Below are 17,968 nucleotides of genomic sequence, written 5' to 3' on the forward strand. Positions count from 1 at the left end.
GGAGAGTAGGGAGATTGAGGAGAGTGAGTTGAGGGAGGTGAGGGAGGAGAGTCAGGAGAGTGAGGAGAGTGAGGCGAGTTTGGCGAGTGAGGAGAGTGAGGAGAGTGACAAGAGTGAGGAGATTGAGGAGATGGCAGAGAGTGACGAAAGGAGGAGAGTGAAGTATGGTGTAGAGGGAGGAGTGTGAGGAGAGGGTGGATAGTGAGGAGAGTGAGGCAAGTGAGGAGAGTGAGGAGAGGCTGGAGAGGGATGAGGGTGAGGAGAGGGAGGAGAGGGAGCAGCGGGAGTAGAGTGAGGATAGGGAGGAGTGGGAGGAGAGTGAGATGAGTGAGGAGAGTGAGGCGAGTGAGGGGAGTCACAAGATTGAAGAGATTGAGGAGAGTGAGGTGTGTGAGGAGAGGGAGGAGGGTGAGCGAGTGAGAGGAGAGAGGAGAGTGAGGAGAGTGAGGAGAGTGAGGAGAGGGAGGAGAGGGAGGAGAGTGAGGAGAGGGAGGAGAAGGAGGAGAGTGAGGAGAGTGAGGAGTGTGAGGAGAGTGAGGAGAGTGAGGCGAGTGAAGTGACTGAGGAGAGTGAGGAGAGTGAGGAGAGTGAGGAGACAGAGGAGAGGGAGGAGAGTTACAAGAGTTGCGAGAGTGAGGAGAGGGAGGAGAGTGTGCAGAGTGAGAGGAGAGAGGAGAGTGAGGAGAGGGAGGTGAGGGAGGTGAGGGAGGAGACTGAGGAGAGTGAGGAGAGGGAGGAGCGAGAGGAGAGTGAGGAGAGGGATGAGAGTTAGGAGAGTGAGGAGAGGGAGGAGTGTGATAAAAATGAGGAGAATGAGAAGAGTGAGGCGAGGGTGGAGTGTGAGGAGAGGGAGGAGACTGAGGAGAGTGATGAGAGGGCGGAGAGTGAGGAGAGTGAGGAGAGTGTGGAGAGTGAGGAGATTGAGGAGAGGGAGGAGAGAGGGAGGAGTAGGAGGAGAGTGAGGAGTGAGAGGAGATTGAGAGGAGAGTGAGGAGAGTGAGGAGAGTGAGGCGAGTGAGGCGAGTGAGGCGACTGAGGCGACTGAGGAGAGTGAGGGGAATGAGGAGAGGGAGGAGAGGGTGGAGAGGGAGGAGAGGGTGGAGAGGGCGGAGAGTGAGGAGAGGGAGGTGTGTGAGAAGAATGAGGAAAGTGAGGAAAGGGAGGAGAGTAAGAGGAGAGAGGAGAGTGAGGAGAGGGAGGTGAGGGAGGTGAGGGAGGAGAGTGAGGAAAGTGAGGAGATGGAGGAGAGGGAGGAGAGTCAGGTATGTGAGTAGAGGGAGAAGAGTGAGGAGCGTGCGGAGAGTGAGGAGAGTGAGGAGAGTGAGGAGAGGGTGGAGAGGGAAGAGAGTGAGGAGAGGGAGGAGTGTGAGAAGAATGAGGAGAGTGAGGAGAGGGAGGTGAGGGAGGAGAGGGAGGAGATAGTGGAGAGTGAGGAGAGTGAGGAGAGTGCGGAGAGTGAGGAGAGGGCAGAGTGAGAGGAGAGTGAGGAGTGGGAGGAGAGTGAGGACAGGGCGGAGAGAGAGGAGAGTGATTAGAGTGAGGAGTGGGAGGAGAGTGAGGAGAGTGAGGTATGTGAGGAGAGGGAGAAGAGTGAGGAGCGTGCGGAGAGTGAGGAGAGTGAGGAGAGGGCGGAGGGAGAGGAGAGTGAGGAGTGGGAGGAGAGTGAGGACAGGGCGGAGAGAGCGGAGAGTGAGGAGATTGAGGAGAGTGAGGAGTGGGAGGAGAGTGAGGAATGTGAGGAGAGGGAGAAGAGTGAGGAGAGGGAGGCGAGTTTGGCTAGTGAGGAGAGTGAGGCGGGTGACGATAGTGAGGAGATTGAGGAGATGGCGGAGAGTAAGGAGAGTGAGGAGAGTGAGGAGGGTGAGGAAAGTGAGGAGAATGAGCTGAGTGAGAGGAGAGAGGAGAGTGATGAGAGGGAGGTGAGGGAGGTGAGGGAGCAGAGTGAGGAGAGTGGGGAGAGGGAGGAGAGGGAGGAGAGGGAGGAGCGAGAGGAGAGGGACGAGAGGGTGGAGAGGGAGGAGCGAGAGGAGAGTGAGGAGAGGGAGGAGAGATGGAGAGTGAGGAGAGGGAGGAGTGTGAGGAGAGTGATGAGGGGGCGGAGATTAAGGAGACTAAGGAGTAGGAGGAGAGTGAGGAGAGTGAGGAGAGTGAGGAGAGTGAGGAGAATGAGGAGAGGGTGGAGAGTGAGGAGAGTGAGGAGAGGGAGGAGAAGTGGAGAGTGAGGAGAGGGAGGAGAGGGAGGAGTGTGAGGAGAGTGATGAGATGGCGGAGAGTAAGGAGAGTGAGGAGTAGGAGGAGAGTCAGGAGAGTGAGGAGAGTGAGGAGAGTGAGCAGAATGAGTAGAGGGTGGAGAGTGAGGAGAGTGAGGAGAGGGAGGAGAGCGGGAGGAGAAGGAGGAGAGTGAGGAGTGAGAGGAGAGTGTGAGAAGAGTGAGGAAAGTGAGGAGAGGGAGGAGAGTAAGGAGAGTGAGGAGAGTGAGGATAGTGAGGAAAGTGAGTCGAGAGAAGCGACTGAGGAGAGTGAGGAGAGTGAGGAGAGAGAGGAGAGTGAGGAGAGAGAGGAGAGGGAGGAGAGTTACGAGAGTGAGGAGAGGGAGGAGAGTGCGAAGAATGAGGAGAGTTGGGCGTGGGTGGAGAGAGAGGAGAGTTACAAAAGTTACGAGAGTGAGGAGAGGGAGGAGAGTGAGCAGAGTGAGAGGAGAGAGGAGAGTGAGGAGAGGGAGGTGAGGGAGGTGAGGGAGGAGAGTGAGTAGAGTGAGGAGAGGGAGTTGAGGGAGGAGAGGGAGGAGAGGGAGGAGCGAGAGGAGAGTGAGGAGAGGGAGGAGAGATGGAGAGTGAGGAGAGGGAGGAGTGTGAGGAGAGTGATGAGGGGGCGGAGATTAAGGAGAGTAAGGAGTAGGAGGAGAGTGAGGAGAGTGAGGAGAGTGAGGAAAGTGAGGAGAGTGAGCAGAGTGAGAGGAGAGTGGAGAGTAACGAGAGGGAGGTGAGGGAGGTGAGGGAGCAGAGTGAGGACAGTGAGGAGAGGGAGGAGAGGGAGGAGAGGGAGGAGCGAGAGGAGAGTGCGGAGAGGGAGGAGAGATGGAGAGTGAGGAGAGGGAGGAGTGTGAGGAGAGTGATGAGGGGGCGGAGATTAAGGAGAGTAAGGAGTAGGAGGAGAGTGAGGAGAGTGAGGAGAGTGAGGAGAGTGAGGAGAATGAGGAGAGGGTGGAGAGTGAGGAGAGTGAGGAGAGGGAGGAGAGCAGGAGGAGAAGGAGGAGAGTGAGGAGTGAGAGGAGAGTGTGAGAAGAGTGAGGAAAGTGAGGAGAGGGAGGAGAATAAGGAGAGTGAGGAGTGTGAGGATAGTGAGGAGAGTGAGTCGAGAGAAGCGAGTGAGGAGAGTGAGGAGAGTGAGGAGAGTTACGAGAGTGAGGAGAGGGAGGAGAGTGCGAAGAATGAGGAGAGTAAGGCGTGGGAGTAGAGAGAGGAGAGTTAGCAGAGTGAGAGGAGTGTGAGGAGAGGGAGGTGAGAGAGGAGAGTGAGGAGAGAGAGGAGAGTGAGGAGAAGAGAGGAGAGTGAGGAGAGTGAGGAGAGTGAGGCGAGTGAAGCGACTGAGGAGAATGAGGAGAGTGAGGAGAGTGAGGAGAGAGAGGAGAGAGAGGAGAGGGTGGAGAGTTACGAGAGTGAGGAGAGGGAGGAGAGTGCGAAGACTGAGGTGAGTGAGGTGTGGGAGGAGAGAGAGGAGATTGAGCAGAGTGATAGGAGAGAGGAGAGTGAGGAGAGTGAGGAGAGGGAGGTGAGTGAGAAGAATGAGGAGTGGGAGGAGAGTGAGGAGAGTGAGGAGAGTGAGGAGAGTGCTGAGAGCGCGGAGAGTGAGGAGAGTGAGGAGTGGGAGGAGAGTGAGGAGAGTGAGGAGAGTGAGGAGAGTGAGGAGCGGGATGAGAGTGTGAAGAGTGAGGAGAATGAGGAGAGCTTGGAGAGTGAGGAAAGTGAGGAGAGGGAGGAGAGGGAGGAGAGTGGGAGGAGAAGGAGGAGAGTGAGGAGTGAGAGGAGAGTGTGAGAAGAGTGAGGAAAGTGAGGAGAGGAAGGAGAGTAAGGAGAGTGAGGAGAGTGAGGATAGTGAGGAAAGTGAGTCGAGAGAAGCGACTGAGGAGAGTGAGGAGAGTGAGGAGAGAGAGGAGAGTGAGGAGAGAGAGGAGAGGGAGGAGAGTTACGAGAGTGAGGAGAGGGAGGAGAGTGCGAAGAATGAGGAGAGTTGGGCGTGGGTGGAGAGAGAGGAGAGTTACAAAAGTTACGAGAGTGAGGAGAGGGAGGAGAGTGAGCAGAGTGAGAGGAGAGAGGAGAGTGAGGAGAGGGAGGTGAGGGAGGTGAGGGAGGAGAGTGAGTAGAGTGAGGAGAGGGAGTTGAGGGAGGAGAGGGAGGAGAGGGAGGAGCGAGAGGAGAGTGAGGAGAGGGAGGAGAGATGGAGAGTGAGGAGAGGGAGGAGTGTGAGGAGAGTGATGAGGGGGCGGAGATTAAGGAGAGTAAGGAGTAGGAGGAGAGTGAGGAGAGTGAGGAGAGTGAGGAGAGTGAGGAGAATGAGGAGAGGGTGGAGAGTGAGGAGAGTGAGGAGAGGGAGGAGAGCAGGAGGAGAAGGAGGAGAGTGAGGAGTGAGAGGAGAGTGTGAGAAGAGTGAGGAAAGTGAGGAGAGGGAGGAGAATAAGGAGAGTGAGGAGTGTGAGGATAGTGAGGAGAGTGAGTCGAGAGAAGCGAGTGAGGAGAGTGAGGAGAGTGAGGAGAGTTACGAGAGTGAGGAGAGGGAGGAGAGTGCGAAGAATGAGGAGAGTAAGGCGTGGGAGTAGAGAGAGGAGAGTTAGCAGAGTGAGAGGAGTGTGAGGAGAGGGAGGTGAGAGAGGAGAGTGAGGAGAGAGAAGAGAGTGAGGAGAAGGAGGAGAGTGAGGAGAGTGAGGAGAGTGAGGCGAGTGAAGCGACTGAGGAGAATGAGGAGAGTGAGGAGAGTGAGGAGAGAGAGGAGAGAGAGGAGAGGGTGGAGAGTTACGAGAGTGAGGAGAGGGAGGAGAGTGCGAAGACTGAGGTGAGTGAGGTGTGGGAGGAGAGAGAGGAGATTGAGCAGAGTGATAGGAGAGAGGAGAGTGAGGAGAGTGAGGAGAGGGAGGTGAGTGAGAAGAATGAGGAGAGTGAGAAGGGTGAGGAGAGGGAGGAGTGTGAGGAGAGGGAGGAGAGTGAGGAGAGTGCTGAGAGCGCGGAGAGTGAGGAGAGTGAGGAGTGGGAGGAGAGTGAGGAGAGTGAGGAGAGTGAGGAGAGTGAGGAGCGGGATGAGAGTGTGAAGAGTGAGGAGAATGAGGAGAGCTTGGAGAGTGAGGAAAGTGAGGAGAGGGAGGAGAGGGAGGAGAGTGGGAGGAGAAGGAGGAGAGTGAGGAGTGAGAGGAGAGTGTGAGGAGAGTGAGGAGAGGGAGGAGAGTAAGGAGAGTGAGGAGAGTGAGGATAATGAGGAGAGTGAGGCGAGAGAAGCGACTGAGGAGATTGAGGAGAGTGAGGAGAGAGAGGAGAGTGAGGAGAGTGAGGAGAGAGAGGAGAGGGAGGAGAGTTACGAGAGTGAGGAGAGGGAGGAGAGTGCGAAGAATGAGGAGAGTGAGGCGTGGGAGGAGAGAGAGGAGAGTGAGCAGAGTGAGAGGAGAGAGCAGAGTGAGGAGAGGGAGGTGATGGAGGAAAGTGAGGAGAGAGAGGAGCGAGAGGAGAGTGAGGAGAGGGAGGAGAGTTAGGCGATGGAGGAGAGGGAGGAGTGTGAGAAAAATGAGGAGAGTGAGAAGAGTGAGGAGAGGGAGTAGTGTCAGGAGAGGGAGGAGTGTGAGGAGAGTGATGAGAGTGATGAGAGTGAGGAGAGTGAGTAGAGGGAGGAGTGGGAGTAGAGTGAGGAGAGTCAGGAGAGTGAGGAGAGTCAGGAGAGGGATGAGAGTGAGGAGTGGGTGGAGAGGCAGGAGCGGGAGGAGAATGAGGATAGGGAGGAGTGGGAGGAGAGTGAGAAGAGTGAGGAGAGTGAGGTGAGTGAGGCGAGATAGGAGATTGAGGAGAGTGATGTGGGTGAGGAGAGGGAGGAGGGTGAGGAGAGTGAGGAGTGGGTGGAGAACGAGGAGTGAGAGGAGAGGGAGGAGAGTGAGGAGAGGGAGGAGAGTGAGGAGAGTGAGGAGTGGGTGGAGAGGCAGGAGAGTGAGGAGAGGGAGGAGAAGGAGGAGAGTGAGGAGAGTGAGGAGTGTGAGGAGAGTGAGGAGAGTGAGGCAAGTGAAGTGACTGAGGAGAGTGAGGAGAGTGAGGAGACAGAGGAGAGGGAGGAGAGTTATAAGAGTTACGAGAGTGAGGAGAGGGAGGAGAGTGTGCAGAGTGAGAGGAGAGAAGAGAGTGAGGAGAGGGAGGTGAGCGAGGTGAGGGAGGAGACTGAGGAGAGTGAGGAGAGGGAGGAGCGAGAGGAGAGTGAGGAGAGGGAGGAGAGTTTGGAGAGTGAGGAGAGGGAGGAGTGTGATAAAAATGAGGAGAGTGAGAAGAGTGAGGCGAGGGTGGAGTGTGAGGAGAGGGAGGAGAGTGAGGAGAGTGATGAGAGGGCGGAGAGTGAGGAGAGTGAGGAGAGTGTGGAGAGTGAGGAGAGGGAGGAGAGGGAGGAGAGTGGGAGAAGAAGGAGGAGAGTGAGGAGTGAGAGGAGATTGAGAGAAGCGTGAGGAGGGTGAGGAGAGGGAGGAGAGAGAGGAGAGTGAGGACAGAGAGCAGAAGGAGGAGAGGGAGGAGAGTTCCAAGAGTTACGAGAGTGAGGAGAGGGAGGAGAGTGAGCAGAGTGAGAGGAGAGAGGAAAGTGAGGAGAGGGAGGTTAGGGAGGTGAGGGAGGAGAGTGAGGAAAGTGAGGAGAGGGAGGAGAGGGAGGTGAGGGAGGAGAGTTGGAGAGTGAGGAGAGGGAGGAGTGTGAGGAGAGTGATGAGAGGGCGGAGAGTAAGGAGAGTGAGGAGTAGGAGGAGAGTGAGGAGAGTGAGGAGAGTGAGGAGAGTGAGGAAAGTGAGGAGAGTGAGCAGAGTGAGAGGAGAGAGGAGAGTGAGGAGAGGGAGGTGAGGGAGGTGAGGGAGCAGAGTGAGGAGAGTGAGGAGAGGGAGGAGAGGGAGGAGAGGGAGGAGCGAGAGGAGAGTGAGGAGAGGGAGGAGAGATGGAGAGTGATGAGAGGGAGGAGTGTGAGGAGAGTGATGAGAGGGCGGAGAGTAAGGAGAGTGAGGAGTAGGAGGAGAGTGAGGGGAGTGAGGAGAGTGAGGAGAGTGAGGAGAATGAGGAGAGGGTGGAGAGTGAGGAGTGTGAGGAGAGGGAGGAGAGCGGGAGGAGAAGGAAGAGAGTGAGGAGTGAGAGGAGAGTGTGGGAAGAGTGAGGAAAGTGAGGAGAGGGAGGAGAGTAAGGAGAGTGAGGATAGTGAGGAAATTGAGTCGAGAGAAGCGACTGAGGAGAGTGAGGAGAGAGAGGAGAGTGAGGAGAGAGAGAAGAGGGAGGAGAGTTACGATAGTGAGGAGAGGGAGGAGAGTGCGAAGAATGAGGAGAGCAAGGCGTGGGAGGAGAGAGAGGAGAGTTACAAGAGTTACGAGAGTGAGAGGAGAGAGGAGAGTGAGGAGAGGGCGGTGAGGGAGGTGAGGGAGGAGAGTGAGGAGAGTGAGGAGAGGGAGGAGAGGAAGGTGAGGGTGGAGCGAGAGGAGAGTGAGCAGAGGGTGGAGAGTTGGAGAGTGAGGATAGGGAGGAGTGTGAGGAGAGTGATGAGAGGGCGGAGAGTAAGGAGAGTGAGGAGTAGGAGGAGAGTGAGGAGAGTGAGGAGAGTGAGGAGAGTGAGGAAAGTGAGGAGAGTGAGCAGAGTGAGAGTAGAGAGGAGAGTAAGGAGAGGGAGGTGAGGGAGGTGAGGGAGCAGAGTGAGGAGAGTGAGGAGAGGGAGGAGAGGGAGGAGAGGGAGGAGCGAGAGGAGAGTGAGGAGGGGGAGGAGAGATGGAGAGTGAGGAGAGGGAGGAGTGTGAAGAGAGTGATGAGAGGGCGGAGATTAAGGAGAGTGAGGAGTAGGAGGAGAGTGAGGAGAGTGAGGAGAGTGAGGAGAGTGAGGAGAATGAGGAGAGGGTGGAGAGTGAGGAGAGTGAGGAGAGGGAGGAGAGCGGGAGGAGAAGGAGGAGAGTGAGGAGTGAGAGGAGAGTGTTAGAAGAGTGAGGAAAGTGAGGAGAGGGAGGAGAGTAAGGAGAGTGAGGAGAGTGAGGATAGTGAGGAAAGTGAGTCGAGAGAAGCGAGTGAGGAGAGTGAGGAGAGTGAGGAGAGAGAGGAGAGTGAGGAGAGAGAGGAGAGGGAGGAGAGTTACGAGAGTGAGGAGAGGGAGGAGAGTGCGAAGAATGAGGAGAGTAAGGCGTGGGAGGAGAGAGAGGAGAGTTAGCAGAGTGAGAGGAGAGTGAGGAGAGGGAGGTGAGGGAGGAGAGTGAGGAGAGAGAGGAGAGTGAGGAGAAGGAGGTGAGGAGAGTGAGGAGAGAGAGGAGAGAGAGGAGAGGGAGGAGAGTTACGAGAGTGAGGAGAGGGAGGAGAGTGCGAAGAATGAGGTGAGTGAGGTGTGGGAGGAGAGAGAGGAGATTGAGCAGAGTGAGAGGAGAGAGGAGAGTGAGGAGAGTGAGGAGAGGGAGGTGAGTGAGAAGAATGAGGAGAGTGAGAAGGGTGAGGAGAGGGAGGAGTGTGAGGAGAGGGAGGAGAGTGAGGAGAGTGCTGAGAGCGCGGAGAGTGAGGAGAGTGAGGAGTGGGAGGAGAGTGAGGAGAGTGAGGAGAGTGAGGAGAGTGAGGAGCGGGATGAGAGTAAGAAGAGTGAGGAGAATGAGGAGAGCTTGGAGAGTGAGGAGAGTGAGGAGAGGGAGGAGAGTGGGAGGAGAAGGAGGAGAGTGAGGAGTGAGAGGAGAGTGTGAGGAGAGTGAGGAGAGGGAGGAGAGTAAGGAGAGTGAGGAGAGTGAGGATAATGAGGAGTGTGAGGCGAGAGAAGCGACTGAGGAGAGTGAGGAGAGTGAGGAGATAGAGGAGAGTGAGGAGAGTGAGGAGAGAGAGGAGAGGGAGGAGAGTTACTAGAGTGAGGAGAGGGAGGAGAGTGCGAAGAATGAGGAGAGTGAGGCGTGGGAGGAGAGAGAGGAGAGTGAGCAGAGTGAGAGGAGAGAGCAGAGTGAGGAGAGGGAGGTGCGGGAGGAGAGTGAGGAGAGAGAGGAGCGAGAGGAGAGTGAGGAGAGGGAGGAGAGTTAGGCGAGTGAGGAGAGGGAGGAGTGTGAGAAAAATGAGGAGAGTGAGAAGAGTGAGGAGAGAGAGGAGTGTCAGCAGAGGGAGGAGTGTGAGGAGAGTCATGAGAGTGATGAGAGTGAGGAGAGTGAGTAGAGGGAGGACTGGGAGCAGAGTGAGGAGAGTGAGGAGAGTGAGGAGAGTGAGGAAAGTGAGGAGAGTGAGCAGAGTGAGAGGAGAGAGGAGAGTGAGGAGAGGGAGGTGAGGGAGGTGAGGGAGCAGAGTGAGGAGAGTGAGGAGAGGGAGGAGAGGGAGGAGAGGGAGGAGCGAGAGGAGAGTGAGGAGAGGGAGGAGAGATGGAGAGTGATGAGAGGGAGGAGTGTGAGGAGAGTGATGAGAGGGCGGAGAGTAAGGAGAGTGAGGAGTAGGAGGAGAGTGAGGAGAGTGAGGAGAGTGAGGAGAGTGAGGAGAATGAGGAGAGGGTGGAGAGTGAGGAGTGTGAGGAGAGGGAGAAGAGCGGGAGGAGAAGGAGGAGAGTGAGGAGAGAGAGGAGAGGGAGGAGAGTTACGATAGTGAGGAGAGGGAGGAGAGTGCGAAGAATGAGGAGAGTAAGGCGTGGGAGGAGAGAGAGGAGAGTTACAAGAGTTACGAGAGTGAGAAGAGGGAGGAGAGTGAGCAGATTGAGAGGAGAGAGGAGAGTGAGGAGAGGGAGGTGAGGGAGGTGAGGGAGGAGAGTGAGGAGAGTGAGGAGAGGGAGGAGAGGGAGGTGAGGGTGGAGCGAGAGGAGAGTGAGCAGAGGGTGGAGAGTTGGAGAGTGAGGAGAGGGAGGAGTGTGAGGAGAGTGATGAGAGGGCGGAGAGTAAGGAGAGTGAGGAGTAGGAGGAGAGTGAGGAGGGTGAGGAGAGTGAGGAGAGTGAGGAAAGTGAGGAGAGTGAGCAGAGTGAGAGGAGAGAGGAGAGTAAGGAGAGGGAGGTGAGGGAGGTGAGGGAGCAGAGTGAGGAGAGTGAGGAGAGGGAGGAGAGGGAGGAGAGGGAGGAGCGAGAGGAGAGTGAGGAGGGGGAGGAGAGATGGAGAGTGAGGAGAGGGAGGAGTGTGAGGAGAGTGATGAGAGGGCGGAGATTAAGGAGAGTGAGGAGTAGGAGGAGAGTGAGGAGAGTGAGGAGAGTGAGGAGAATGAGGAGAGGGTGGAGAGTGAGGAGAGTGAGGAGAGGGAGGAGAGCGGGAGGAGAAGGAGGAGAGTGAGGAGTGAGAGGAGAGTGTTAGAAGAGTGAGGAAAGTGAGGAGAGGGAGGAGAGTAAGGAGAGTGTGGAGAGTGAGGATAGTGAGGAAAGTGAGTCGAGAGAAGCGAGTGAGGAGAGTGAGGAGAGTGAGGAGAGAGAGGAGAGTGAGGAGAGAGAGGAGAGGGAGGAGAGTTACGAGAGTGAGGAGAGGGAGGAGAGTGCGAAGAATGAGGAGAGTAAGGCGTGGGAGGAGAGAGAGGAGAGTTAGCAGAGTGAGAGTAGAGTGAGGAGATGGAGGTGAGGGAGGAGAGTGAGTAGAGAGAGGAGAGTGAGGAGAAGAAGGAGAGTGAGGAGAGTGAGGAGAGAGAGGAGAGAGAGGAGAGGGAGGAGAGTTACGAGAGTGAGGAGAGGGAGGAGAGTGCGAAGAATAAGGTGAGTGAGGTGTGGGAGGAGAGAGGAGATTGAGGAGAGTGAGGAGAGGGAGGTGAGTGAGAAGAATGAGGAGAGTGAGAAGGGTGAGGAGAGGGAGGAGTGTGAGGAGAGGGAGGAGAGTGAGGAGAGTGCTGAGAGCGCGGAGAGTGAGGAGAGTGAGGAGTGGGAGGAGAGTGAGGAGAGTGAGGAGAGTGAGGAGAGTGAGGAGCGGGATGAGAGTAAGAAGAGTGAAGAGAATGAGGAGAGCTTGGAGAGTGATGAGAGTAAGGAGAGGGAGGAGAGTGGGAGGAGAAGGAGGAGAGTGAGGAGTGAGAGGAGAGTGTGAGGAGAGTGAGGAGAGGGAGGAGAGTAAGGAGAGTGAGGAGAGTGAGGATAATGAGGAGTGTGAGGCGAGAGAAGCGACTGAGAAGAGTGAGGAGAGTGAGGAGAGAGAGGAGAGTGAGGAGAGGGAGGAGTGTCAGCAGAGGGAGGAGTGTGAGGAGAGTCATGAGAGTGATGAGGGTGAGGAGAGTGAGTAGAGGGAGGACTGGGAGCAGAGTGAGGAGTGTCAGGAGAGTGAGGAGAGTCAGGAGAGGGATGAGAGTGAGGAGTGGGTGGAGAGGCAGGAGCGCGAGGAGAATGAGGATAGGGAGGAGTGGGAGGAGAGTGAGAAGAGTGAGGAGAGTGAGGTGAGTGAGGCGAGATAGGAGATTGAGGAGAGTGATGTGGGTGAGGAGAGGGAGGAGGGTGAGCAGAGTGAGAGGAGAGAGGAGAGTGAGGAGAGTGAGGAGAGTGAGGAGAGTGAGGAGAGGGAGGAGAGTAAGGAGAGTGAGGAGAGTGAGGATAATGAGGAGTGTGAGGCGAGAGAAGCGACTGAGGAGAGTGAGGAGAGTGAGGAGAGAGAGGAGAGTGAGGAGAGTGAGGAGAGAGAGGAGAGGGAGGAGAGTTACGAGAGTGAGGAGAGGGAGGAGAGTGCGAAGAATGAGGAGAGTGAGGCGTGGGAGGAGAGAGAGGAGAGTGAGCAGAGTGAGAGGAGAGAGCAGAGTGAGGAGAGGGAGGTGAGGGAGGAGAGTGAGGAGAGAGAGGAGCGTGAGGAGAGTGAGGAGAGGGAGGAGAGTTAGGCGATGGAGGAGAGGGAGGAGTGTGAGAAAAATGAGGAGAGTGAGAAGAGTGAGGAGAGGGAGGAGTGTCAGGAGAGGGAGGAGTGTGAGGAGAGTGATGAGAGTGATGAGAGTGAGGAGAGTGAGTAGAGGGAGGAGTGGGAGTAGAGTGAGGAGAGTCAGGAGAGTGAGGAGAGTCAGGAGAGGGATGAGAATGAGGAGTGGGTGGAGAGGCAGGAGCGGGAGGAGAATGAGGATAGGGAGGAGTGGGAGGAGAGTGAGAAGAGTGAGGAGAGTGAGGTGAGTGAGGCGAGATAGGAGATTGAGGAGAGTGATGTGGGTGAGGAGAGGGAGGAGGGTGAGCAGAGTGAGAGGAGAGAGGAGAGTGAGGAGAGTGAGGAGAGTGAGGAGAGGGAGGAGAGCGAGGAGTGGGTGGAGAAGGAGGAGTGAGAGGAGAGGGAGGAGAGTGAGGAGAGGGAGGAGAGTGAGGAGAGTGAGGACTGGGAGGAGAGGCAGGAGAGTGAGGAGAGGGAGGAGAAGGAGGAGAGTGAGGAGAGTGAGGAGTGTGAGGACAGTGAGGAGAGTGAGGCGAGTGAAGTGACTGAGGAGAGTGAGGAGAGTGAGGAGACAGAGGAGAGGGAGGAGAGTTATAAGAGTTACGAGAGTGAGGAGAGGGAGGAGAGTGTGCAGAGTGAGAGGAGAGAAGAGAGTGAGGAGAGGGAGGTGAGGGAGGAGAGTGAGGAGAGAGAGGAGCGTGAGGAGAGTGAGGAGAGGGAGGAGAGTTAGGCGATGGAGGAGAGGGAGGAGTGTGAGAAAAATGAGGAGAGTGAGAAGAGTGAGGAGAGGGAGGAGTGTCAGGAGAGGGAGGAGTGTGAGGAGAGTGATGAGAGTGATGAGAGTGAGGAGAGTGAGTAGAGGGAGGAGTGGGAGTAGAGTGAGGAGAGTCAGGAGAGTGAGGAGAGTCAGGAGAGGGATGAGAGTGAGGAGTGGGTGGAGAGGCAGGAGCGGGAGGAGAATGAGGATAGGGAGGAGTGGGAGGAGAGTGAGAAGAGTAAGGAGAGTGAGGTGAGTGAGGCGAGATAGGAGATTGAGGAGAGTGATGTGGGTGAGGAGAGGGAGGAGGGTGAGCAGAGTGAGAGGAGAGAGGAGAGTGAGGAGAGTGAGGAGAGTGAGGAGAGTGAGGAGAGGGAGGAGAGCGAGGAGTGGGTGGAGAAGGAGGAGTGAGAGGAGAGGGAGGAGAGTGAGGAGAGGGAGGAGAGTGAGGAGAGTGAGGACTGGGTGGAGAGGCAGGAGAGTGAGGAGAGGGAGGAGAAGGAGGAGAGGGAGGAGAGTGAGGAGTGTGGGGAGAGTGAGGAGAGTGAGGCGAGTGAAGTGACTGAGGAGAGTGAGGAGTGTGAGGAGACAGAGGAGAGGGAGGAGAGTTATAAGAGTTACGAGAGTGAGGAGAGGGAGGAGAGTGTGCAGAGTGAGAGGAGAGAAGAGAGTGAGGAGAGGGAGGTGAGGGAGGTGAGGGAGGAGACTCAGGAGAGTGAGGAGAGGGAGGAGCGAGAGGAGAGTGAGGAGAGGGAGGAGAGTTTGGAGAGTGAGGAGAGGGAGGGTGATAAAAATGAGGAGAGTGAGAAGAGTGAGGCGAGGGTGGAGTGTGAGGAGAGGGAGGAGAGTGAGGAGAGTGATGAGAGGGCGGAGAGTGAGGAGAGTGAGGAGAGTGTGGAGAGTGAGGAGAGGGAGGAGAGGGAGGAGAGTGGGAGGAGATGGAGGAGAGTGAGAAGTGAGAGGAGATTGAGAGAAGAGTGAGGAGGGTGAGGAGAGGGGGGGAGAGTAAGGAGAGTGAGGAGAGTGAGAATAGTGAGGAGTGTGAGGCGAGAGAAGCGACTGAGGAGAGTGAGGAGAGTGAGGAGAGAGAGGAGAGTGAGGACAGAGAGCAGAAGGAGGAGAGGGAGGAGAGTTCCAAGAGTTACGAGAGTGAGGAGAGGGAGGAGAGTGAGCAGAGTGAGAGGAGAGAGGAAAGTGAGGAGAGGGAGGTTAGGGAGGTGAGGGAGGAGAGTGAGGAAAGTGAGGAGAGGGAGGAGAGGGAGGTGAGGGAGGAGAGTTGGAGAGTGAGGAGAGGGAGGAGTGTGAGGAGAGTGATGAGAGGGCGGAGAGTAAGGAGAGTGAGGAGTAGGAGGAGAGTGAGGAGAGTGAGGAGAGTGAGGAGAGTGAGGAGGAGTGAGGAAAGTGAGGAGAGTGAGCAGAGTGAGAGCAGAGAGGAGAGTGAGGAGAGGGAGGTGAGGGAGGTGAGTGAGCAGAGTGAGGAGAGTGAGGAGAGGGAGGAGAGGGAGGAGAGGGAGGAGCGAGAGGAGAGTGAGGAGAGGGAGGAGAGATGGAGAGTGATGAGAGGGAGGAGTGTGAGGAGAGTGATGAGAGGGCGGAGAGTAAGGAGAGTGAGGAGTAGGAGGAGAGTGAGGAGAGTGAGGAGAGTGAGGAGAGTGAGGAGAATGAGGAGAGGGTGGAGAGTGAGGAGTGTGAGGAGAGGGAGAAGAGGCGGAGGAGGAGAAAGGAGGAGAGTGAGGAGTGAGGGGTGTGGAAGAGTGAGGAAAGTGAGGAGAGGAAAGGAGAGTAAGGAGAGTGAGGAGAGTGAGGATAGTGAGGAAAGTGAGTCGAGAGGAAGCGACTGAGGAGAGTGAGGGAGAGTGAGGAGAGAGAGGAGAGTGAGGAGAGAGAGGAGAGGGAGGAGAGTTACGATAGTGAGGAGAGGGAGGAGAGTGCGAAGAATGAGGAGAGTAAGGCGTGGGAGGAGAGAGAGGAGAGTTACAAGAGTTACGAGAGTGAGAAGAGGGAGGAGAGTGAGCAGAGTGAGAGGAGAGAGGAGAGTGAGGAGAGGGAGGTGAGGGAGGTGAGGGAGGAGAGTGAGGAGAGTGAGGAGAGGGAGGAGAGGGAGGTGAGGGTGGAGCGAGAGGAGAGTGAGCAGAGGGTGGAGAGTTGGAGAGTGAGGAGAGGGAGGAGTGTGAGGAGAGTGATGAGAGGGCGGAGAGTAAGGAGAGTGAGGAGTAGGAGGAGAGTGAGGATGGTGAGGAGAGTGAGGAAAGTGAGGAGAGTGAGCAGAGTGAGAGGAGAGAGGAGAGTAAGGAGAGGGAGGTGAGGGAGGTGAGGGAGCAGAGTGAGGAGAGTGAGGAGAGGGAGGAGAGGGAGGAGAGGGAGGAGCGAGAGGAGAGTGAGGAGGGGGAGGAGAGATGGAGAGTGAGGAGAGGGAGGAGTGTGAGGAGAGTGATGAGAGGGCGGAGATTAAGGAGAGTGAGGAGTACGAGGAGAGTGAGGAGAGTGAGGAGAGTGAGGAGAATGAGGAGGGTGGAGAGTGAGGAGAGTGAGGAGAGGGAGGAGAGCGGGAGGAGAAGGAGGAGAGTGAGGAGTGAGAGGAAAGTGTTAGAAGAGTGAGGAAAGTGAGGAGAGGGAGGAGAGTAAGGAGAGTGAGGAGAGTGAGGATAGTGAGGAAAGTGAGTCGAGAGAAGCGAGTGAGGAGAGTGAGGGAGAGTGAGGAGAGAGAGGAGAGTGAGAAGAGAGAGGAGAGGGAGAAGAGTTACGAGAGTGAGGAGAGGGAGGAGAGTGCGAAGAATGAGGAGAGTAAGGCGTGGGAGGAGAGAGAGGAGAGTTAGCAGAGTGAGAGGAGAGTGAGGAGAGGGAGGTGAGGGAGGAGAGTGAGGAGAGAGAGGAGAGTGAGGAGAAGGAGGAGAGTGAGGAGAGTGAGGAGAGAGAGGAGAGAGAGGAGAGGGAGGAGAGTTACGAGAGTGAGGAGAGGGAGGAGAGTGCGAAGAATGAGGTGAGTGAGGTGTGGGAGGAGAGAGAGGAGATTGAGCAGAGTGAGAGGAGAGAGGAGAGTGAGGAGAGTGAGGAGAGGGAGGTGAGTGAGAAGAATGAGGAGAGTGAGAAGGGTGAGGAGAGGGAGGAGTGTGAGGAGAGGGAGGAGAGTGAGGAGAGTGCTGAGAGCGCGGAGAGTGAGGAGAGTGAGGAGTGGGAGGAGAGTGAGGAGAGTGAGGAGAGTGAGGAGAGTGAGGAGCGGGATGAGAGTAAGAAGAGTGAGGAGAATGAGGAGAGCTTGGAGAGTGAGGAGAGTGAGGAGAGGGAGGAGAGTGGGAGGAGAAGGAGGAGAGTGAGGAGTGAGAGGAGAGTGTGAGGAGAGTGAGGAGAGGGGGGAGAGTAAGGAGAGTGAGGAGAGTGAGGATAATGAGGAGTGTGAGGCGAGAGAAGCGACTGAGGAGAGTGAGGGAGAGTGAGGGAGAGAGAGGAGAGTGAGGAGAGGGAGGAGTGTCAGCAGAGGGAGGAGTGTGAGGAGAGTCATGAGAGTGATGAGAGTGATGAGAGTGAGTAGAGGGAGGACTGGGAGCAGAGTGAGGAGTGTCAGGAGAGTGAGGAGTGTCAGGAGAGGGATGAGAGTGAGGAGTGGGTGGAGAGGCAGGAGCGGGAGGAGAATGAGGATAGGGAGGAGTGGGAGGAGAGTGAGAAGAGTGAGGAGAGTGAGGTGAGTGAGGCGAGATAGGAGATTGAGGAGAGTGATGTGGGTGAGGAGAGGAGGAGGGTGAGCAGAGTGAGAGGAGAGAGGAGAGTGAGGAGAGTGAGGAGAGTGAGGAGAGTGAGGAGAGGGAGGAGAGCGAGGAGTGGGTGGAGAAGGAGGAGTGAGAGGAGAGGGAGGAGAGTGAGGAGAGGGAGGAGAGTGAGGAGAGTGAGGACTGGGTGGAGAGGCAGGAGAGTGAGGAGAGGGAGGAGAAGGAGGAGAGTGAGGAGAGTGAGGAGTGTGAGGAGAGTGAGGAGAGTGAGGAGAGGGAGGAGTGTGATAAAAATGAGGAGAGTGAGAAGAGTGAGGCAAGGGTGGAGTGTGAGGAGAGGGAGGAGAGTGAGGAGAGTGATGAGAGGGCGGAGAGTGAGGAGAGTGAGGAGAGTGTGGAGAGTGAGGAGAGGGAGGAGAGGGAGGAGAGTGGGAGGAGAAGGAGGAGAGTGAGAAGTGAGAGGAGATTGAGAAGAGTGAGGAGGGTGAGGAGAGGGAGGAGAGTAAGGAGAGTGAGGAGAGTGAGAATAGTGAGGAGTGTGAGGCGAGAGAAGCGACTGAGGAGAGTGAGGAGAGTGAGGAGAGAGAGGAGAGTGAGGACAGAGAGCAGAAGGAGGAGAGGGAGGAGAGTTCCAAGAGTTACGAGAGTGAGGAGAGGGAGGAGAGTGAGCAGAGTGAGAGGAGAGAGGAAAGTGAGGAGAGGGAGGTTAGGGAGGTGAGGGAGGAGAGTGAGGAAAGTGAGGAGAGTTGGAGAGTGAGGAGAGGGAGGAGTGTGAGGAGAGTGATGAGAGGGCGGAGAGTAAGGAGAGTGAGGAGTAGGAGGAGAGTGAGGAGAGTGAGGAGAGTGAGGAGAGTGAGGAAAGTGAGGAGAGTGAGCAGAGTGAGAGGAGAGAGGAGAGTGAGGAGAGGGAGGTGAGGGAGGTGAGTGAGCAGAGGGAGGAGCGAGAGGAGAGTGAGGAGAGGGAGGAGAGATGGAGAGTGATGAGAGGGAGGAGTGTGAGGAGAGTGATGAGAGGGCGGAGAGTAAGGAGAGTGAGGAGTAGGAGGAGAGTGAGGAGAGTGAGGAGAGTGAGGAGAGTGAGGAGAGTGAGGAAAAGTGAGTCGAGAGAAGCGAGTGAGGAGAGTGAGGAGAGTGAGGAAGAGAGGAGAGTGAGGAGAGAGAGGAGAGGGAGAAGAGTTACGAGAGTGAGGAGAGGGAGGAGAGTGCGAAGAATGAGGAGAGTAAGGCGTGGGAGGAGAGAGAGGAGAGTTAGCAGAGTGAGAGGAGAGTGAGGAGAGGGAGGTGAGGGAGGAGAGTGAGGAGAGAGAGGAGAGTGAGGAGAAGGAGGAGAGTGAGGAGAGAGAGGAGAGAGAGGAGAGGGAGGTGAGGGTGGAGCGAGAGGAGAGTGAGCAGAGGGTGGAGAGTTGGAGAGTGAGGAGAGGGAGGAGTGTGAGGAGAGTGATGAGAGGGCGGAGAGTAAGGAGAGTGATGAGTAGGAGGAGAGTGAGGACGGTGAGGAGAGTGAGGGA

General features: G+C 56.6%; 1 pseudogene; it reads left to right on the forward strand.

The window, feature by feature from the left end:
* Positions 1 to 4,381: 4,381 nt before the first annotated feature.
* LOC139248082 (DDRGK domain-containing protein 1 pseudogene) lies at positions 4,382 to 9,560 on the forward strand (annotated as a pseudogene).
* The last annotated feature ends 8,408 nt before the right edge of the window (positions 9,561 to 17,968 follow it).

The sequence above is a fragment of the Pristiophorus japonicus genome, unplaced genomic scaffold, assembly GCF_044704955.1.
Source record: "Pristiophorus japonicus isolate sPriJap1 unplaced genomic scaffold, sPriJap1.hap1 HAP1_SCAFFOLD_2893, whole genome shotgun sequence".
Classification (NCBI taxonomy): Eukaryota; Metazoa; Chordata; class Chondrichthyes; family Pristiophoridae; genus Pristiophorus; species Pristiophorus japonicus.